The sequence below is a fragment of the Notamacropus eugenii genome, chromosome 5, assembly GCF_028372415.1.
Source record: "Notamacropus eugenii isolate mMacEug1 chromosome 5, mMacEug1.pri_v2, whole genome shotgun sequence".
In the NCBI taxonomy this organism is placed as follows: Eukaryota; Metazoa; Chordata; class Mammalia; order Diprotodontia; family Macropodidae; genus Notamacropus; species Notamacropus eugenii.
In genome coordinates this window covers 78502249-78525725 of record NC_092876.1, presented here as the reverse complement: position 1 = coordinate 78525725, position 23477 = coordinate 78502249, and the positions used below count along the sequence as shown (strand labels likewise).

The following is a 23477-nucleotide window of genomic DNA, read 5'->3' as shown; positions in this document are numbered from 1 at the left end:
CACAGCACAGAGCCCTGTGGGACACCCACAGTTAGCAGGAATGACCTGGATGAAGATACAGCAAAGGAGCCTGAGGAATGGTCAGACAGGTAGGAAGACAAGGAGAAAGTGATATATCCAAAAACCCAGAAAGAAGAGCTAGGTGGCACAGTGTATAGAGTGCTGGACCTGAAATCAGTAAGATTCATATTCCTGAGTCAAATCTGGCCTCAGATACTTACTAGCTGTGTGACCTAGGGCAAGTCACTTCACCTTGTTTGCCTCAGTTTCCTTATCTGTAAAATAAACTGGAGAAGGAAATGGCCAACCACTCCAGTATCTCTGGCAAGAAAACCCCAAATGAAGTCATGGAGAGTTGGACACAACTGAAGTGACGAAATAACAGCAGCAGCCAAGCAAGAAGGGAGTGGTGGTTAGCATGAGGTCAGGAGGAGATAAGACCTTAGGATGAGGAAATTAAGAGATCATTGATAATGTTGGAGAAAGTAGTTTGGTTTAATGATGAGGGTGGAAGTCACTAAGAGAGTGAGAGGAGAGGAAGTGGAGGCACCTATCATACATAGCCTCAAGTTTAGCCACAAGAGGAGAGCTATGGGATAACAGCAGGGATGGATGGGCCAAGTGAAAGCTTTTTGAGCATAGAAAAGATATGGGCATGTCTGTGGACAGAAGGGAATTAGCCAGCATAGAGGAAAAGAATAAAGATACATGAGAGTGGGGATGATAGAGGGGACAATTTACTGGAGGAGATGGGATAAAATGAGATCACTTGCGCATGGAGAGAGGTTAGCTTTGGCAAGGAGAAAGGCCACTTTTTCAAATGAAATGGGGGGGAACCTAGTTATAGAAGGCATCTGAGTGATATAAGAGGAGGAGGGGAGAAAAGGGAGCACTTAATGAATCACCTTTTTTTTTCCTGTAAAATATGAGCAAGGCTCTCAGTTGAAAGGGTCAGGGGAGGGGAAACCATGGGAGATTTGAGGAGGAACGTAAAAGTTTGGAAGAATTACTGTGGTGAGTTAATTTGGGGGGTATAAGAGGATTGCCTGCCAGCAGTGAAGGCCAATTAGTGAACTCAGAAAGGCTGCATGAGTCATCTAAGGCTGAAGCTTAGCAGGACAAGATTGGTGATATGAGAAGACAAAAGAGTCAAGAGAAGAGGGCAACACAGGGGTCAAACTAGGGAAAAGGAGAGTGGCTAGTACTGTAGGAGAACTAAGGGGTCAAGTGATTAGAGGCAATGGTGTGGACAAAAGCAGGGGGAGGAGTGGAAAGCCAATAGACTACGATCAGATAAAAGAATTTCATACTGTAAACATGGAGGTGGTACTTTTGGGAGTGATCAAGAGTTGTGGGTGGGCAGGATCAGGGGTATGACCAAATTTGTATGGGGCTAAGGTGAGGTGAAAAGTCATGGAAGTGAGTAGGTTGAGGAACTGGGAGGTAAGGGTGCTTGAGGAATTATCAACACGTGTATTAAGTTCCTAGAATGAAGTAGTGAATTGGGAATCCCATACCAAGTCCTGTCTGGCATTCAAGGCCTCTTGTTATCTAGGCCTCTCTCTTCCCCCACCCCAGCCATTTTCCTAGTCTTCTTCTATTCTGCTCCTTGCCACATGCTCTTCCATTCAGTGACACTGGCCCTTCTTGCTGTTGCATGAAGATACAAGGGTTTCTTAATTCCAGACATTTTCTTGGGCTGTTGCCCTTGCCTGGAATGCTTTCTCTCACCTTCACCTACTGGCTTCCATGGCTTCCTTCAAATTCCAGCTAAAATCCCACTTTCTACAGGAAGCCTTTTCACTTTCAGTCTGCTGGCCTTCTTATTATCTAACTTATTCTCAATGACTTCATCAATAACTTACTGTAGAAACTTAACCTTTGCTATCTCTCACAATACTCCTTTTACCTCTGTAAATTATTTCCCATTTGTCCTGTATATAGCTTCTTGGTATGTTGCCTTCCGCATTAGATTTCGAGCTCCTGGAGGGTAGGAAGTATCAATTGCCCCTTTCCTTATCTCTAGTGCTTAGCACAGTACTTGGGACTCAATGGGCATTTAATAAATAAAAGTTTAGTGGTTGCCTGATTGGGGTGGATAGATGATGATCCAGGTAAATGAACTCACTGAAAAGGGTAAAGGGAGTATCCTGGAGGTCTGTAGACAGCAGCTACTAGGATTTGGATTGAGTGGTATTGGGACCTCTAGTGATTCAGTTAAGATTAATCTTAACCTATTTCTTCATCCGTAAAGTAGGATAACAATGATTAACATACTTGATATATTGTATTAAGATACAATTATTACTAACAACACCTCCCTCACCAGGTTGTTCCGAGGATCAAACGAGTTAACTTGGAAGGTGCTATAGAGCTAGTAAAATGAGGATAATTAATTCAAATAATATAATTAATTATAATCAAGCGGGTTGGATTGAATGATGTCTAATTAAACACTGAAGGTACGTCCATCTCTTCCAGCTGTAAGGGTTATAACTAATTACAGGATAGCTGTGTGATTCCGAGCAGGTCTTGGCACACTCCAGGGTGGGCACTTCCTCAGATGGCCTCAGCCCCTTCCCATTTCAATGGTTTAGGATTTCCAGTCCGGGTCTTAGTTTTCTTCCCAGTAAAAGCAGGTGAGCAGACTGGCTCAAACGCCTTGGATCCCAGGAGAGAAACTTCCTCCCAGGCCCCGCCCCATGACTTCACCAGAGAGGGGCGGAGCCACAAGAGCTCCATCTTGCCCCGCCCGCTGTCCCAGACCTCTGCACTCTTCCCGCATCTCGCGAGACTTGAGACAGCCCGCTTCTGCGCACTACGCCCTGCCTGCAACCAAGGCGCCAAAGGCGGGGGGGAGGAGGGGGGAAAAGGGGGAAAGTTGGGGGGGGCCGAGGGGGGAGACGGTACGAACGGCGCGGCCGCCATCTTGTTTGTGCCCCCGCTCCGCGCTCTCTCCCTTCTCCGTCACTCATACACACCCCCCCACCCCTCCGGCCCCGAGCCGGGCTCCTCCACGGCGCCGAGACACGGCAGTAGTCCCAGCCCTCTTTCCGAGCAGCCAGCAGTGCGGCGGGTAAGTAAAGGGGGAGCGGCGGCGGGAGGGCTGGGTGTGAAGGCGGCCAGGGGACAGGCCTGAAGGGAAGGGGGGCCGCCGCAGGGCCCCTTGGCTTCCTAACCTGGCCTCTCAGCTCCGGGCCGTCCCGTTTCCCCCTCCCCCCGCCCCGCGGCACGCGGTGGTTCGGTCCGGCCCCGTCCCGCTACCCCGCGCCGCGCCGCCATGTTATGTCCTCGCGGGGCGCCGCCGCCTGCGCTCGCGGTGTCCGCGCGCCTTTCGCCGGCCCGCGGGCCCTCTCCCATTGGCGGAGGGGCCGGCGGCGGCGGCGGCGGCGGCGGGGGAGGAAGGGGGGGCCTCGATCGTGATTGGTCGGCGCGGAGGAGGCCGCGGACCTGGAGCCTTATTGGTCGCGACGGCTCCGGACTGGAGGGGGAGGGGGCTTTGGGGAAGTGGTGGAGACTCGGGGTTCGAGTTCGCTCTTCCAGCCTCCTTGGCTTGGGGCTGGCCGAGAGCGGGGAGAGGGGCCCACGGCGCAGGCGCGAAGGAGGCCGTCTGGGGTGGGGTCGGGAAGGGGGCCGGGCCGGGGGTGTCATGGGGGGAGCGCCCACCTCGGCTCACGGTGCAGGAGGGCGCCGGGTCGGTTCGGGAAGTTGGGGAGTGCTTGGTGCTGGCGCGTGGCCGGGCAGAGGGGTGCCGTGGGGCAGCGTGTAGAATGCTGGGCCGGGGGTCAGGACCACCTGAGTTCAGTTACTGTGTGAGCCCGGGTCCCGAACCCGCAGCTGCCTCACCTACCTGGCTCGAAGTTGTTGGCACCTTTGTAAACGCTTGGCGCTGTTCCTGGCATATAGTAGGAGGTCAATAAGTGCTCGTTCCCTTCCACTTCCCTCCCATCCGCTCGGTCTGAGGGTGTGGTACAGGGTGAGTGGCCTTAGGAGGGGATGATGGCCAGTAAGAGGGGGACAGGAGGAGGGACACTGGGGCTAGGGTACATTTAGGGGCATTACTAGGTCTGGGAAAAGAGTGTTAAGCTCAGGTAGGGAAATAGTAAAGGAAAAATAGCCTTTTGTCCCCCAGGACAAAGTGGTCCTTAGATACTTGGTCCGGTGTGCATCACAGGGAGTGGTACTGGATCTTACAGGGAAAAGAACGCTTGCCAGGCTAAGAGGCGGAAGGGAGATTTTACTTGCCCCGAATGTACCTCTGCAGGACAAGAGGGTTCATTTTTGGGGTGCAGCATAGGGAATATGCCTGCTGTGGGATGAATGCCTGCGCAACCCCGACTGTGGGGAAGGTGCACCTTGGAAAGCCATCCCTACTCTTTCTCTTATCCTGAAATAACTGAAGCCCAAGCTCCGAGGAGGGCACAGCACCAGCTCTTTTGTTTTTCTTTTGGACAGTCTTGAGTTTTTCCTTCTTTTTTCATATAGCCTTAGGAACGAAAATAACATAACACATAACTTCTCTTCCTTACATAACAAGATTTGACAGCGGTTTCTGGTTCATATGTCATAATGAAATATGACTCTACTTTTCTTCCAGTCCAAAGTTTTAAAAAACCATGGAGCAGGGGTCACATTCCAACTGCCCTAAATCATGCTGGCTCAGGTCGATGTCATCCTAAGCCACAGGGACAGGTCAAAACACATTTGCACCCAACTCTGGGGTTTCTGGAGGGACAGCGTTTATTGGGTGATGCTTTTTACCTGCAGTGTGGTTATAAACACCTGTGTTCTTAGTCCATTTTCAGATGAGGTTTCCGTCTTTGGGTTAGTGCCCATGAGTGCATCTGGAGTTTGGGAAAGAAGAGGGGATGGAAACTGGAGCCCCAGTAAGATTTTACAGACCTGAGTCTGTTTCATGTTTGCATGTGGATTTTAATTCATATTTAAGTACTCTCTATATGAATGCATTTTAGAGTTGAACATAATTAGAATTTATAAATTTGGAAAGCAGTGATTAAGGGCTTAATGTATACTCTGCTGCTTTTAGGAAGAGAAATGCTAGGGCGTGTGTGAAAGGTAGATAAGTACATGATAGATCTTAGTTGATAAGTATTCAGGGAAAGATGCACACAAGAATGCTCCGTGAAATTGAGGATAAAGAGTAGGAATTGATGCATTTGATTGGGGTTCCAAAGAATGGGAAAGAATTTAGTAAGTAAAAGGGGATCTCCTAGGCATAGATAATAAAAAGGATGGGGGATTGGGAAAATATAGGGTTTAGGGATGAGCTGGTAAATGCTTAACAACTGGCACTACAGAAAAAAAAAATGTTCATGACACACTTTTAAGTTTAACCTGCATTATTAACATTTTTTTTTATCACTTTCCTAAGTATAGGAAATCAACAGATGCTCGTATAAGCTGGCTCTTACGGTTTTGTGAGCTGGTCTGAACTGGCTGTAGCACCGTGGGTATAATTCTAAGGGCAGAGGATTGATCCAGGCTGCCTGGTTGACTGTGACTTAGTGTCCCAGGAGAGGTCTGGGACATTTGGGAGGGCCTGGAATCCCCAGCAAAGGAGTTTGAAATTTAGCCAGAGTAGACAGTTGGGAATATCTCATAGGAAGGCAAAGTATGATGAAAAAGCATTTGTTTTGAAGTAAGAAGACCTGAGTTCTGGTCCATATCCATTGTGCAATCCTGGGCAAATCATTTCTGAGTACAAAAGCTTAAAATTGCTCTAACACTTTTTGGGATACCCTGTACTTGTATAAGTACACAGATAAATGTGGATTAAGGCAGCTAGGTGGCACAGTGGCTAGATTGCTGGGCTTAGAGTTAGGGAGACCAGAGTTCAAATATGGCCCTAGATATTGTACATCTTTGGCAAGTCGCTTAATCTCTGCTTCAGTTTCCTCAGAGGTAAAATGAGAATAACAACAAAAGCCTGTCAGTGTTGTTTTGAAGGTAAAATAAAGTAATAATTGTAAGCTCTTAGCACAGGGCCAGGCACATAGTAAGTGCTGTATAAAAGTGCTGTATAAACATTGTTTTCATTAAAGTAGTGTGGAAAAGTGGATAGAGGGCTGACCTTGTATTTGGGAAGAAATAGGTTCACATGTCACCTCTGATGATGGCTCTGTGTTCTGGACAAATCACTTAGCCTCTCAGTACTCTAGACAACTTTCTTAAGATTCTGAATCCCAGACTGATCTTTGTTGGCAGGAGTTTCAATACTGAAAGCTCCCTACACTAATGAAATGACAAGTAAATTCCCTTCTCTCCCAGCCCCCTTTCCCCCCCAAAAAAAGAACCATCACTGAACACTTTCTCTAAGAGGAGTGACCCAACTAAATCTGTTAGTAAAGAAGACTTTGGATTGGAAGGGACAGAGCAAGTCTGTTGTATAAGTGACTTCTGTTGTGACTGATCCCCAAAGGGGTGAAAAAAAGAATTTCTAATGGAGAAGTAGGAAAGAAATACCAGGAGACAGGTGTAAAATGTGCTGATGAGATGATATTATTAGGATTTGGGAAAAGTTAGAGAATACCAGAGTTTTAGACTTGGGAAGTTTAGAGGTCAGTGGTGATGCTACTTAAAAAAAAATAGTAAATTCAAGAAGAGGAACAGGTTTATGGAGAGAGAAAGAATGAATTTGGTTCTAGACATACTGTGTTTGAGTTCTAGCTGGACCTCAGAGGTCATCAAAGCTAACCCTCAGTTTTAAAGATCAGGAAACCTGGTTCAGAAAGGTTAACCAGGGTCACCCAGCTAGTAAGTATCTATGCAAGATTAGAACCCAGGTTTTGTGGACACCCAGGTTCAGTTGTTGTATTAAATCATCCTGTAGGCAGTAGAAGAGAATTCAGGATTAGAAAAAGGTTTGGTAGTTACTTGTAAAGAATTAACAGTTCAAGGCATTGAGGGGGAAGATTATTAAGGGAGAAAATCATAGAAAGAGAAGAATACCAAGGAAAAACTTAAGAAACACCCAATTTTGGGGTCAGGAAGAAGATGAAGAATTAGACAAAAAGATAATCATTATAAAAGTAGATAAAGAATCAAGAGAGTTTAATATCTCTGAAGTTAGAGGAAGAAGGCTACTGGTCATCAGGGTCAGAAGATGCAGATGTATCACAAAGGATAAGGATTGAAAACAGTTGTTTGATCTTTGAGAGAGTTTTAGCAAAATTGTGGGTGGAATAGAAGCAAGCAGTTAAGATAGTAAGTGATGAAGTGGATGCATCTATTAGGTAACTTTTTCAATAAGTGAATGGAAAACATACTGTCATATTTTGGTTGGTTTAGAAGGCCTTTTATAGAATTGGAGAAATCTCAATCCTAAAGAAGACATGATGCCCAGGTGAGATTTGTAGTATTCAAGTGATAATATTGCATCCATGTGTAAGATGAAATTTATAACTAGTTTTATAAACTAAGCTAGAAACCTGGCTTTGGAATGGAAAAAATTTGGTTTAAGAGCTACCTCTGACACATACTGGCTGTATGATCCTGGGCAAGTTACTTTCAATGCTCAAGGCTGCTAATTTTATAAGACTGTAAGTTGCAGAACCGTTACCGTCCTCATTTTAGAGTTTTCTCATCAGGAGTTCTCAAAAGCAATGAAGTCACAAGTCTGGCTAGACCTAAGGAAAGCGAAGGCTATGAGGGTACACATTTGCTCACTGTTGGTAAGATCATAGGATTTGCACTGAATTTAGTCATTCTCTATATGAAATCAGTAATATGATCTTTAAATGTGAAAAATATTATGATTTCTATTTCTATATTCCATATTCTGTCTGGAAAGAGCACTGGGTTTGGAGGCTGGATTTGCCAGAAATGGCACTATTTCTGCTGCTTGTTACTTTTGGGCAAGTGATTTAACCTGAGTCTCAGCTTCCTTTTTTGAATAGTGGAAAGAGTACTAGACTTGGAGTCAGAACTGTTTTTGAATCTTAGCTCTGTGTCTTACCAGCTGTGTGATGGGGCAAGTTATCAGCTTTCTCTAGGCCTTAAATTTCTCATCTTTAAAATGTACTGGAGTGAGGAGGATTAGACTAGAAGATGATTAAAGTCCATTTAAACTTGAGCATTCTTGCTTTGTACCAACTGTTCTTACCATATCATAGTAAATGTCTTGATTAAAATTAAGTTACTATCTGATTGTTAATGGGAAGCAGGCTGGTGGGGGCTCTTGAGGTAACATCTTTTTTCTTTCTGTACTTTTCATTGTATTTTTATAGATTTTTTTATCACTTACATAAGCATATAGTATTTTTAATAAATAAGTAAACAAGCATTCTGTGATCTATGTGAGTGTATTTCAGTCTTCATGAATGCCATCCAATGCCTCACCAGGTCTAGAAGTGATACTGACTTCTCACAGTTTAGGTCATCAGAGTTGGCTTTGGCCTGTCTTAACAACTTTTCAGGTATAAGCTTGGAGGAAGTGTGTTTCTTGTGTGAAAATCAGCTTAGTTAAGTTTTGAGGGGCTTACCACCAGAACACTGACCTTCATGTATTGGGTTTTTTTGGGCCATAGCAGTTTATGAATCCTGTCTTTGAAGGGCTTGGTGAGGGAGCCTCTGCATTGAGGAATACCTAACCCTTTTGAAGATGTAGTCTAAGAATTAGTTCAGAAAACTCTATTTTTTTTTTTTTTGAGTTATGGGGAAAAAAAGACTTAGAAAATCTGGGTTTGGGACAAGTTATCCTCTCTAATCTTCATTTCCTCAGGAGTAATAATCCTTGAGCTGTCCTACCTCACATAAGATAATGAATGTCAAGTACGTGGTAAGCTGCACAGCACTAGAGAGCCTCATGTACTGTTTTTAACATGACTGACTGACAGAGTTAGCACCAATCTTGCTCAGCCTTACTTGTATCATGTTGCTAGAGAGGCTGAAGTGATTGCCTTTAGGCCCTCCCAAGGGCATTTTTGACTGGTTAAAGAATAACCAGCTTCTTCATTTTCATGACCAGGTTGGGTTTGCCTTTGAGCTAATATTGAACTCAGTCCAACAAACATTCTTAAGTGCCTTCTCTGTGCAAGGCTAGAGGCAGCACTTTTAATAGTATTTATTCTTGAAACAAACATTCCATCCATGCCTTCTGTGTATAGGACACTGCAGAATGCCAGGAAGTAAAGTGGAAGGAAACACTAGGATGGAAGAAACCTGGGACTGGTCTGAATCAGTGACCACTATCACTTGGTCACTTAGGCTCTCGTGATTTTTATAAATTGGGGGTGGCAATACTGGCTCTGTCCTATAGAGTTGTGAAAAAAATGCTTTGTAAAATCCTAAAGCACAGTGGAACCAGGGACTGAATGAGAAACGTGGGAGACAAAACAAACATAGGGTATCTGAAAAGTATTAGTGCAGTTTAAGCTCTCAAGGCTTGAGACACCCTGTGTGTAAATAGATAGCTTCAGTAGTGTGATCACTCCTGTGATCAGGAGCTGCCTGTGAAAATGCTAAGTCATAAAATGAAGGAGTTATTCATCAGTTCCACATTTATTAAGTATTTGCTCTATGTGAAGTACTCTAGTAGAGGGGAAAAAAAGAAGAAATGGTAAGCCCCTCAAACTTACATTTTACTGGGAAATACCCAGGTAAGGGAATGCAGTCATTTGAAATGGGTGAGAGCAGTGAACAGTGTGGAGCAAAGTTAATCTAGGAAGACTTCTTGGAGAAGGTGGCTTCTGAAACAAAAGATGGAATCAGGGAGCATTAGGAGCACAGGCCCAATACCCAGCAATCAAGTTGCATTCTTTTGGTACAGAAAATGGTAAGGAAACTTTAATGGTGGGACCTTTTGTGTTAATAAGACTCAGAAAGAACAGATGCTCCTTATTCATCTCAGACTTGCATTGCTGGAATAAAACAGTAACATTTGGCTCTTCAATTGTAGGGTGATCCTCTAGTCATTGAAGACTTTTTTTTCTCCCCTGCCACAGTTGCAGAAACCATAAGACACCAATACCTGACTCTTGGAGTTCAGGGATTTTTCATCCCTTGGGAGCTTTGGGACTCAGACTTCTCTAAGGTCTAATCCACAAGGCATGGGAGCACTTGTTCTCAAGAACTTTCTAGACTCTGACTTGTGCTCAGAAAAGGGAAAAAGCAGAAATAAAAGGGCAGCCGGGAGAACTGAAGGAGGGTCAAGGGACTCCCTTTTCATGCTCTGGCAAGTACAGACTCTGGGTTTCTCCTGCAGGTCACATGTTGTATGCTCTTTGGTTAGGCAAGGACACAGATCGGCCTCAAATCCAGATCTTCTGTTTCTCTTCCAGTGTCCTCTCTACCACACTTAAGTCAGCAGAAGAGAGTTTGAATGTTGGTGTCTGATGGAGGGGACAGTATGTATATGTGTTGGATAGCTTTGGAAAGGACAGCTGAGATGGGAGGTTTGGGGTGTTGGGCTAAAACTTATAGTCTAATGATTTGTCTTTGAGCAGGGAGTGGATAGGATAAACATTTTGAAAAAGAACAGCCCATCAGGAGAGCCTGAGGATGGAGAGGTGGTTACCATTGTCTAGGCAGGAAGCAGCAAAGGACCTAAATTGAGACCTGGGGACTGTAGAGATAGAGGAAGGGTGAACATGAACAGAACTGGCAAAGCAGACTGGACAGGCCTGGGAAGTGAAGATGACAAGTCAGAGTGAACTCTGAGAGATAACACTGTGAACTTCTACTATTGTAGTCTGCAGTCTAAACCTCCTAAAGGTAAGGAAAATTCTCCATCCTTTCTTAACTCCCAAGTTAGCTCTGTTCTGCTCAGAATAGATGCTCAAAAAGAAGCTGCTGAATTGAATTCCCTTTTTTATAGTAGAAGTCAGAAGACCTGGATTCAAATTCCAACTCCAACACTGGTTGTGTAGCAGTGAGCAAGTCACTTTATTTCTGTGAGGTCTTCTCTGTAAAATGGAAATAACACCGTGCTTGTTTAACATTGTAGAACTGTTGTGAAATGTGCTTTGTAAATTATAAAGCTGAAATGGAAGTCTTAAATGAAATGATCTTTAAGAAGTACATAACAGATTTTTATTTTTATTTGTTAGTTAAAGGGATGTCACTCTGCAGGCAAGGAAATTCCTCCTTGGAGAAAAGGATGAACTCCTCTGTCAATGTGCCAAGTGTCCCAGCCAGGTGCACTGGTGATACCTGGATAGAAGTTAAGCAGTCCCTGACTGCCTTGAGGAGCTTATTTTCTTTGGGGGTGGTTAGGAACAGTGTAGTTGTATGTATATTGAAACTTATCTTTGAACCTCCAACTTTATGTTTTTCAAGTAGACGAGAACTCCTGTGAACAACATGAGAAAATAACTGAAATATTTTTCTCAGTTGTGTTCATAGGCATTTTATTTGCATAATCCTAAGTCTCTTGGTAATTCCCTTTACTACCTCACATTGTAATTGTTAATTGTTGTCTCTCTAAATGCACTTAGTATGTAATATTATACATCATAATTATGTTTAGTCTATTATGTCAGCCCTAGACTCAAAATTCCTTTGAGTCAGGGGGCCAGATTTACCTAAATTATCCCGAAATGGTTCTCTACAAAGCACATTCACTTATCAAACATTTGCTGTTTAGATGTAGACCAGGGGTTCTAAAACTTATTTTAAAAAATATTTTGATAAGTATTTCAGTATAATTAATTTCCTTTGTAATTCTGTATATTTTATGCATTTAAAAACATTATTTAGGAAAGGGGTCTATAGGCTTCATCAGAAACCTTTGCCAAAAAAGTCCATGACAGAAAAAAAGGCTAAGAACCCTGAAATAGACTAATGCATCTTCAAAGAGGGATATAGGTTTCCTTGTCCCTATTTTCGTTTAGTCAGTTTCAATTGTGTCCAACTCTTTGTGACCCCATTTGGCGTTTTCTTGGGAAAGGTATTGGAGTGGTTTGCCATTTCCTTGTCCAGCTCATTTTACAGACAAGGAAACCAAGGCAAACAGGGTGAAGTGAGTTGCCCAGGGCCACACAACTAGGAAGTGTCTGAGGCCAGATTTGAACTCGGGAAGGTTTCTTTCTGACTCAGGACTTGGAATGTACCCACTGTGTCACCTAGCTGTCCTGTCCCTATTTTATGGAGAAATGGTGGTCAAAAGGTGTGCCCTGGGAACTTACCTGTGGACTTGGAAGCAGGAAACATAAATATGCCAAGGCAGGCAGTGTGCAAAAGTGTCACTACACCAAGTTTCATCTCCTAATTCCAGCACTTAATAGCTCTGTGACCTTGGACAAATCACTTACTCTAAAACTTGGTTTCATCCTCCATAAAATAAGGGTGATAATTAGTGATACTATATGCTGTTGATAAGGATACAGCCAAGAGATACAGAATTAGGGTTATTATTCCATTCATCAAATGTGGGTCAATTAAGTCCCAATACGTCTGAAGTCCTGTAATCCATTGTCACCGCTCCCTGCCACTGCCCAATAAAGAAAGTGAAACTAAGGACTACTGTAGGACAACAAGAAGAAGCAACTGATTGAAAAGGCAAGGCTTAAAGCTGCTTGCTGAGCTGGGACTGCAGTGACCTCTCTGAAGTTCATTCCATCCTCAGGCTCAGTCCTGTTTCTTGTGGTTTTGAGTTATCTGATAACCAGACATATTTCTTTTTCCTTTTGTTTATAGTTTTTCATATGACAAGTTAGGGAGGCTGCAAGGTCATTTCACTGTTTCTCTACACTGACATGGAACACTTGCTCAACACCATCTCTTTATATAGAGTGTATCCAGGAAGGAACTAGATTTAAAATATTGGATGAAATGGTGAGAGATAGAGTCTTAGCCTTAGTCTGACTTATTTTGACAGCCAATTCAAGATCACCTTGGCATAAGATCTTTCATAATTGTTTAGTTTTCCTATATAATTGTTATATGATAAGATTTCACTGTAATAATGATGGAGCAAATAACCTCTTAATTTATTGGATTTTTGCGGGGCTGGCATGACATAATGGTATGTTGTATGCTTCCAGACCAACAGTTCTCAAAGTGTGGTCTGCAGACCCTTGGGAGTCCTCAAGACTTTTTCAGGGTGTCCTCGAGGTCAAACCTATTTTCATAATGCTAAGATGTTACTTGCCTCTGAAATTAATTTTCCCTTTTCCAAGTATATGTCTGTGTGAGGCCAGATTTTCTTCATGTTCTTCACAAATCAACAGATAGTAACAGATTGAATGTAGAAGCTGATGAGAATCCAGTTGTCTCCTGTAAAACTACACATTAAAGAGATTTTCCCAAAAATATGTAAGACAGTGCTACTTTCCTATTTTTTATTTTTAACAATAGTTATTGTTCATAAAGATTTTTATATTAGTAGATGATCTATTGATACTATTACTATAATATCTATTGATACTATTGATCATCTATAATGATACTATTATCATTATAGATGATAGGTTTATGAATTAATAGTTAAGTATTTTAAAATTTTTATCTGTTTTAATTTCTAATATAGCAGATATTCAATATACATATAATTCACATTAATAGAAGCTCTTTGGGATCTTCAATAATTTTTAAGAATGTAAAGGAGACCTGAGACCAAGACATTTGAGAACCATTGCTCTAGACTTGTCTTTGTATTTCCTGATTGTTTCTGTATATGCCAAGTCTTTTTTACATGCTCTGTTCTGATCATGAGATCATAGGGTGGTGGATTTAAAGCTAGAAGGAACCTTAGAATCATTTTGTCTGACTTTCTTATTTTACAGATAAGAAACTGAGGCCCAGGTCTTCTGACTTTAGATCCAAAGTGGTTCACATAAGAATAAAACTAAACCCCCAAGAACATTTTCTGAGAAAATTGTGACTGTTCAAGCCTCAGCAAAACATACATTGTTCCTGTGCTGTGTCCACAAAATGAAATCTGTGCTGTTTTATTTGTTGGTCTGTCAGCTCAGAAGAAAACAAGTCCTAGACCTTTTGGGTAAAAATTCCTCCCTCTGTCAGCATTTTCTCTAGCTTTAAAAATCTGCCTCATTCCCATACTTACTCACATCTGTGTTGGGACTTGTCTTTGGCCTAGTTGTGTAGGCTACGTTTTTGAGCTTTTAATAAAGTTCTTGTCTTAGGACAGATATATTTAACAGAAGCTTGATTTCTTTTAGGCAATGGGGCTACATATCCATGCTCCTTAACGTGACTTGACTATCTAAGCTCTGTGGTTTAGAGCAGGGCTGGGGAACCTGCGGCTTCAAGGCCACATATGGCTGTCTAGGTCCTCCATTGCTGCCCTTTGACTGAAATCAAACTGCACAGAACAGTCCCTTAATAAAAGTATTTGTTCTTTAAAACTTGGAATCAGTCAGAAGACTGCACCTAAGAACCTAGAAGAGCTCATGTGTCATCAAGGTTTAGAGGGTTGGTGTAGAGTCCTCTTCTATTTGAATGTTTTCTTTCTCGGTGTTACAGATCTAGGTAGGAGTCAAGTCCATATTTAGGTGTATGTAAAGACTTCCCTTGAACTTCAGTGAGTGCTGTCTATTTAAATCTCACATTATTTCCTTATAATTTAGATTAAAGAATTGTTCTGTTCTTGACCACATATTCATGAATATGGGATATTAATAGCTTTAGCGTTGCTCCAAAGTAGTGATAAGAGACAGGATTTCATATAGGAGATGATTCTGGGATGTGGGGTAGTTTACATTGTTGTTGGTCCAGCTCCATTCTAGGTTGATAGTTCCTGAAATTTCCCTTAATTACTGTTATCCTTGCCTTCCTCAGCTGTCAGTTTGTTCAGTGATCTTTGTGTAATGAGGTGATTGTATCTTAGTCCAGGGCTCAATCAGTATGCCATCTCTTGTCCTTCCAGTGGACATTGTACAGCATTTCAAAAAGGAAGTAAGGCAGTGTTGCAGATCTCTTCATACTAGAGTTTTCTCTGAATTTTTAAACTTTTTGTATGGTTAATTGTTGTTTTAACATGTAGCCAAAGGGCAGGGTTCTTTTCAAACAAATAAAGACTCCGGCCTTGTAAGAGACAAAACCTTTTTTTTGATTGGTAGTTACTGGATAGACAAAAGATTGCCATTTATGATGGCATTTAAACTTACTCATTTCATTAGTAATAAATTATAGGACTTAAAATTCTGTTATCCATCAACTGTATTCTAATTGTAGAAATACACACATATGTGTATATGTATGTAGATACACATACAGAGGCCCATATATACATACATACATATATATAATCCCTATATATGTATGTAATAAATACTTTTACTTTGCCTCTCCCTTTCAGATAATATGCTCTCAAAGGCCTCTTTCCTCATTCACTCCTTGAAGGCAGTCAGACTCATGTCTGATTGAGCTTTGTAGCCCTTCTAGCACCTGGCACAGTAGATTGTACAGAGTAGATGCTTGATAAATATTTGAATTAGAATAAAAACAAAATTCTGCATAGAAAACCGCTCCTATAATACTGAGAGACTGTCAGGATGTACATGTACATTGTCTTTACTTGGTTTTTCTTAAATTTGGAAATTGGCTCAGAAATGAACATCCCTTCACACCCCTATCCCCACCCCTAAAGCTACTCCTTGGGTTTATTTTTGTCTTGTACCTGGAAGGAGCATTGGATTTTTGCATCAGAAAACCCTAGTTCAATTCCTAGTGCTTTATCCTTGCTAAACGTATGACCTTCTATGAGCCTCAGTGTCCTCATTTGTAAAATGGGGGAAATAATAATAATTACAGTACTCCCACTCACCTCACGGTATTTGTAAGGATCAGATCTCTTGAAGTACAATATAAAGGTTAATAAATATAATGACAAGTGAGTATCTGGCATTGTATTATGATCCTTGTAAAAACAGCTCTTTGGAACAGTGTGATTGACTTTATTTTTAAAACATTATAGGTTTCTACATGTAAATTAATATCCCTTTCAAAGTAGTCACTTTGGGAGACTGTATTTTTACTAAGAGCAGGAGCAGTAGCTTACATTTGTATAGTACTCTAAGGTTTTAAAAATGCTTTCCCACCATGTTCTCGTGAGGCAGGTAGTTCAAGTATTATGATCTCTGTTTTACAGATGAGGAAACTAAGGTTCAGAGAAGTAAAGCTACTGCCCCATAGTTACAACTCCAAAGTGTTGGAGCTACCCGCAGATGCAGGGCTTTTTTCCCCACTATAACTTCAGCTATGCTGTTGCTGCACAAAAAAATTTGGGAGTGTCTCCACTTCAGAAACTGCCTTCAGACGCTGGGTTCCTTTTTCACTTCTGAAGCGGCCTTCAGAGTCTGGGGGTACTTTCCTCACTTCTGGAATTACCTTTAGAATCTAGGGTACTTTTTCTTGGATCTTCTCAGTAGCATAAGTTTGATTTTTTTGAAAGGACCACAAGTCTGGTAAATTAGGTGGTGGATCAAGGTGGAAAATCCTGTTCTAAATTAAAAAAAGAAAAATTGATGTGGCACATGAATTGTAGCTAAAAGACAATTCCAAGAAAGGGAGTTCAGAGTTCTAGGTATTGATAGTATTGGAATAATTGTGTAGTCATCAATCCCCAAAGACCTAATGACAAACCATCTCATGAAAACACTGATTTTTTTTTTTTAACAGAGCAGAAAGCACATATTTGCATAGGAATACCTACAGTTTGGTTGAGGGTTTCCATTCACGGTGACCAAAATTCAGACTATATCAAAGTTCACATCGGATCCTTTAGAGACCTGAAAGTGTATGCTTTTTATAATGGTAATACTGACTCCTCACAATTTCCCCCAATGGGCCTCAGAAACTGAGTGTTTCCTACCTGGTAGATCAGGTCAGGGCACTTCTCTCCTTGTCTGTTCAGATGCTGGGCAATTAGGAAGGGATCTGCAAAGGAAATTTGGGATTTGTCTTTCAAGCTCCACTGACCAGCTTTACCTATGTTGCGGTGGGGTCTGCTTATACTGTACTAATAACAAACCATGTGAAACAATGGAGAGGGCCATCTTTTCCTGAGAGTGTCATGCCTGTAGAGTGCTACAGGCTTTTTTTTTTTTTTTTTTGGAAGGGGAAAGGCAAGGTAATTGGAGTTAAGTGACTTGCGCACTTACATAGCTAGTAAGTGTCGAGTGTCTGAGGCCGGATTTGAACTCAGGTCCTCCTCATTCCAGAGGCAGTGCCATATTCACTGCACCACATAGGTGTGCCTACAAACTGTCTTGAAGGGGCTGAGTTGGGTAGAGGTCTGGCCTGGGAGTCAGAAACATTATCTCTTGTATGACCATGAGCAAGCACCCAACCTTTTTGGTGATTTGGCTAACTCCCTAAGGTGACACAGTTTTAAATCTGCAGTAGTGATAAAACCATGGTCCAGCCCAAACAGCCCAACAACAAACAGTTTTGAAGGTGACAGCATACCATAGTCTATGGTTAAATCAGCTATTTTGCTCTATGGTCATAGCTCTGCCACATACACAGGATGTCCCCAAAGTCTTCATTCAGTTTTAAACTATAAGAGATTTTAATGCCCAAGATAATCTTCTGTAGCTAGGATTGTAATAACCTGTATACCAAGTCATGGTTGCCAAAGGGAAACCCGTTAGTCTCTTGTATCATCCATTCATTGAGAGTCATGTAAGACTATACATAGCCTGTATAAGTGCAGCCTAGTGGCCATGGGAAGATGACTTATTTTTTGGATCAGAGCTGTGATTTCATTGGTAAAGGGAACTACCCTACCCCCCAGTGATGAAGTTCCCACAATCAGTACAGTTCAGCATCTGTTCAGCAACAGATAGGCTTATACATGATGAAGATGAAAATGATAGTAAAAGATGGCATTTATATATGGTTTTAAAGTTTGCCAAACTATTTACCTCATTATCTCATTTGAGCATTACTACAATCCTGTGAGGTAGGTGCTATGGTCATTATTACCCATTTCATTGATGAGGAAACTGAGGCTTAGAGGTTAAGTGACTTGTTCAAGGTCACATAGGACTCAGAAGAGACCAGGCATGAATCCAGGTCTAAGATTTCTCTAGTGTCTTCAAAAGTAGGCTTTTCCCCCAGTTCTGTAAATGTAGACATATATATACACGCAAAGACTCCAACAGGTAACAAATGTTCAGGTTGTGTTTTCCAAACAAAAGAGGGACTGGGAAAGATGCATCTTTTTCGAAAGCACCTGTAGCAGATGAGGTGTTTTGAGATTTGTTCTGACCCTTGAATGCCATGTTGATCCAAGGGCATTTCCAGGAGGGAAAAGGAGGGGTGCTTGAAGATAGAAGCCAGTTGGAATTGCTGAGATCCCTTAATGGATTCATATGGTCCATATCAGGGAGAGTCAGGTCAGTGGAGAGAAACCAATAGTGAGTCAGTCAACAAGCATTGAAGTACTTCCTATGTGCCAGGTCCTGTGCTAAGCACTGGGGATGCAGAGACCTGCTCTCAAGGAGCTTACAGTCTAATGGAAAAAACAATATACAGACAACCATATACAGAATATATGGAATTAATTGGAGAGAATCAACTGAGAGCATTAAAGGAGATCAGGAAAGGCTGCTTGCAGAGGGTGGGGAGTGGGGAAGGAGTTCAGGTCTACTTTGGAAAGTTTTGGGTAGTATATGAGCAATTGTTTTTAACTCCTCTCTAATGCCTGTGGACAAGGAGAATTGAAGTCTGCAATCACTGCTGAAGAATGTGGTGAGGGCTGAATAGGATACCTTCCCTCTGTTTTTTTTGGGTTTCCAGACCTTTGCTGGATCTGAGAGATGTGGAAGGACACCCTCCATATTTTCAGACAAACAATAGGAAGGGGCTCCAAATCAGAAGATTAAACAACTCAGTTCAATTTAATAATATAAAACATTATTTTAAAAAATATACACACAAAAATGGGTCGTAATTTTGATCTTGCTGTCACCCACAGTTGAACTATCTCTGTTTAAAAAAAAAAAAAAATCCCCTTCTCTGACCATAATCTATTGACTTTTCATATTTCCCTCTGCCTTCCCTTAGAAAACCCCACTCTTTGCACCATAACTTCCAGTACCTTGACCCCTCAGTTCATCTCCCCTACACTACTAAGCTCTCTCCTCTTCTCCCATTCTTGGCCCCTTGATGAACCAATTCAACTCCACATTGCCCTCCTCCAGTGTCCTTATGTGGTGATTATACCTTATCATATTTCTGATTACATCCTAAGCCTCAGCCTTGGATCACTCCCACCACTCACCTTTGATCCTCCACACATGCTACTTGCTGAAGGTGGAAAAATTCACACAGCCATTCTGACTGGGTCCACTACAGATTTATGTTATACAACCCCAGCTGGTCCCTCATTGCTGCTAGGCAGGCCTCTTGTATCTCCCTCATTGACTCACTCTTCCATTCTCCTTGACCATACCTATTTATCCCTGCTCAAACCTCTCTCTACTTTCTCAGTTGAGAGCTCTGCCTCACATTTTACTGGAAAAATAGAAATAATTCACTGTGAACTCTTCTATCGTCTTCCTCATCTCCTATTCTGTTCCACAGGTGGCTTCTGCCACTCTCTCCTTCTTTTACCCCTGTCTCTTATAATGAAGTGGCCTTACTCCTTACCAAAGCTAAGCCTTCTACTTGTTCAAGCGATCCCATTGCATCCTGTCTCCTCCAATAGACTGCCCCTTCTGTCATCTCCACTCTTTCACTTATTTTCAATCTCTTCCTTCTCATTGGCTCATTCCCTTCTGCCTTATTTTCAGTCTTTTCTCATTGGCTCATTCCCTTCTGCCTACAAACATGCATGCTCATGTCTCCCTGTTCTGAAAAAAAAAAAAACCCTTCCTTGATTCACCAGTAACTGTGGTCCTTTATTTTATCTCTTTGGCCCTTTGTAGGTAAACTTCTCAAAGGGACATCTATGAGAAGTGCTTCCACTTTTTGTCCTCTTACTCTCTCCTTAACCTCTTATAATCTGACTTCCCATTATTGCTCCACTGAAACTGCTCTCTAACAAGTTACTTCATGGCCAAATCCCATGGCCTTTCTCAGTCCTCATTGTCCTTGACCTCTCTCCTCTCTCTTTGATACACTCTTCTCTAAGTTTTCAGGACACCACCCTCTCCTCATTCTTCTACCTAACTGTTCCTTTTCCATCTCCTTGGCTGGATCCTCCTATAGATCATGCCCTCTAACCTCACAGTTCTGTCCTGGGTCTGCTTCTCTTGGCTTTAATTACCATCTCTATGCTGATGATTCTCAGAGCAACCCATCCCACCCCCAACCTCTCTGCTGACCTCCATTCTCAGATCTCCAAATGCCTTTCAGACATTGCAAACTGGATGCCCAGTAGACATCTTAAATTATACATGTCCAAAACTGAACACATTATCTTTCCTCATAAACCCTCTCTCCCTCCTACCTTCCAGATTAGAGAGAGGGAAATACCATCCTTCTAGTTACTCAGGCTCATAACTTATGAGTCCTCCTGGATTCTTCACTATCTCCCATCTCCCTCAATATCCAATCTATTTCTTTGCCACATCTCTCAGATGTGCCCCCTTCTCTCCTTTAGCTTTGCCACCACTCTGGTCCAGGTCCTCATCCCTTCACACCTGGACTCTCACAGTAACCTGCTGGTGGGTCTGCCTGCCTGAGTCTGCTGCATTCCAAACCATTTTCTGTTCAGCCACCCAAAGGATTTTCCTAAAGTGTAGGTCTGATCATGTCACTCCTCCCCATCCCCTCTTACTCAATAAACTCCAGAGACTTCCTATTGCTCTTCTTGGCATTCAAAACCCTTTCTAACCAAACCTTCTCCTACCAGTCTTTCTGGCTTCTTCTGAGTCCTAACTGAAATCCCACCTCCTGTAGGAATCACCAACCCTACTTACTTGGAGTGTTTTCCTTCTGTTAATTGTTTCCCATTTATCCTGTACATAGCTTGCTTTGTACATATTTGTTTGCTTACTGTCTCCCCTATTAGCTTGTGAGCTCCTTGAGGGCAGGGACTGTTTTTTTGCCTCTGTTGGTGTCCCTGGTGCTTAGGAGCACAGGGGCTGGCACACAGTGAGCACTTAATGTTTCTTGTTTGATGAAGCACTTGTATGCAGAGTAAACAGGGAAACAAAAAGGTTTAGACAAGTCCTAGCAGTTGAGAAACTTAGTGGTTGTAGGAAGCATGCGCAGTTAACTGATGATAAAAAATAAATCCTTTGGAAAGCTGCAAAACAGGGCTTTGTGAGGTCAGAGGAGGAAGAGGTCATGAATCTGGGGAGTGGAATCAGAGAAGACTGCCTGGGACAGTATTTCAGTTGGATTTTTAAACCATGGTTAAACATTCCCTGGGAAAAGGAGAAAGAGGACTCTGTGACTGTGAGCAGCAGAGGCACAAAAGTACAAGGTGTGTGTGTGCGTTTGGCAGCAGCGTGGTGTGTGGAAGGTGGAGTGGTTTGGCCTAGGAAGCAAAAGAAGCTCTGAGGTGTTAGGGAGGAACTTAGAAGTATTATAAAGCCAAAAGCATGGTCATATCTGTCCATTAGGAAGAGTGGCTTGATTATTGTAGAAAGGAATAGATAGATTTGGGCTTCAAATTGGGGAGATTGAATGTCACGGACTGAAATGCTGTAAACAGAATGAAGTGGGGGGGGGGGGCAGGTAGAAATGATGTTTTATTTTGGAATTTTTGAGTTTCAGGCTCAGGTGGAGGATGTCCAGTAGGCATTTGGAGTGCTGACTAGTCTAATATGTAGAAGTGGCCTGGGGACAGTGGGATGAGCCTGACTTTAGAGTCAGAGGACCTCCTAGCCTTAGACCCCACTACTTGGGCGTATGCCCTGGGTGATCTGCAGCAAATCGCTGTATCTCTCAGAGCCTCAGTTTCCTTATCTGTAAAATGAGGGGGTTGGGCTAGGTACCCTCTGAGATCCTCTCCAGATCTATGATTCACATGCTGACACTCCAGATTCTGTGGGAAGGGGGAGAAGGGGTTTGGAGGAAGCAATAACTAAGTCCAGTTTTTAATGATACTCATTTAGTGTGGAAAGATCCAACTAGTGCTTTGCAGTTTGCAAAGTGCTTTACATACCTCAAGAGAGGTATTTTTTTAGCTTTCTCTAAAACACACTTTGGGTGCTTCCAGGAGCCTATGTGTATGTAAGTAAGGCCTTTCAAGACACTTTTTCTCCCCTGCACCCTAGTTAATATTTTCTCCTGTTAGAAATTACTTTGAATGTATTTACTTGTGTACTTAACTTTCAGTGAGTAGAATATAAGATCCATGATGTCAGATGCTGTTTGATTCTTGTCTTTGTAATCCTAGTGCCTAGCACAGGGCATTGCACATAGCAGGCGCTTCCTAAGTATTGGTTAAATTGAATTTGTCCCATTTGATCCTTGTAAGTACCCTATGAGACAGGATAAGCAGGGATCCAGAAAAATGAGGTTCACAAAAGTGAAGTGATTTTACAGCTAAGAAGGGGCAGAATCGAAACCCCGGTTAGTACAGGTCTAGGAATTTCTTCACTTCAGTACAGCTATCTCAGTACTGTTACTGAGGGTCCTTTTAAAATTCCCATCCTGTTATCATCACGAATACCAAAACTCAGACCAGTGAGAGTGTATTTGATCAAAATTCGATAAGACCATTTCTTTATTCTTTGACCCTGGCACAGTTACTTAACCTCCTTCTGGGATGATAATAGTACCAATCTCCTATAAAGTTGTGATGATGAGATAATTTTTGTTAAGTACTTCACAATCTTTAAAGTGCTATATAAATGCTGGCTACAATTATTATTATTATTACCACTTCTTTGATGTAAGTAGTTCCTATTTTAGCCGTTATTAATTACTTTTCTTGCTACTTTTTATTTTTATAAAGTTGTTGACAAGGTATCTTAGAATCATACTTTTTTAAAAAAAAATTTTGTTGATGTCTTTTGTTTTTACATTGCCTCCATTTCTCCTAATTCTTCCCTTCCCAGAGAGCCAATCTCGTACAACAAATATTTATATTTTTTTAAACAAAAAGAGGAAGAAGAGGAAAAAATTAGCAAAACTGATCAATACACTGACAAAGGCTGAAAATACATGACGTTTCATACCCATAGCCTCCTACTTCTGCAAAGGAATAAGGCAAAGATTTTTTTCTCATACCTCTTCTTAAACTACAGCATAGTGACCACAAGAACTACAAAACAATTCAAAGTAAATGTTGCAAAATTCCAAAGAACAGGCACAGTGAAAAAGAACATAGCCTCTTCACAATGGGAAGGAGCCTGAGAGGTGAACTGGCTTGCTCCTCACCCTATACAAGGATCCTTTTTTCTTATTTTTTTTAATATATTCATTTTATTTATTTTTAATGTTCTACAATCACTACCATAAAACTTAGATTTTTTTCCCCCTCTACCTCCCCCCCACCTCCCCCTCCCTCCCCAGGATGACATAAAATTCTATATAGGATCTACACATACATTCCTATTGAATACATTTTCACTATAGTCATGCTATGTAGAAGA

General features: G+C 42.0%; 1 protein-coding gene across 11 annotated transcripts in view; it reads left to right on the top strand.

The window, feature by feature from the left end:
• Positions 1–23477, top strand: part of NFYC (nuclear transcription factor Y subunit gamma) — a 96921-nt gene continuing 73444 nt past the window's right edge. For 2 of the 11 annotated variants that reach the window (XM_072609911.1, XM_072609901.1), the window contains exon 1: positions 2873–3076. The gene's annotated coding sequence lies outside the window, so the exon portion shown is untranslated. Of the gene's footprint in view, positions 90–2833; positions 3077–3790; positions 3977–10463; positions 10732–21258; positions 21359–23477 lie in introns of those variants that run through there. The other 9 variants (XM_072609915.1, XM_072609908.1, XM_072609903.1 and 6 more) reach the window with 8 other exon arrangements.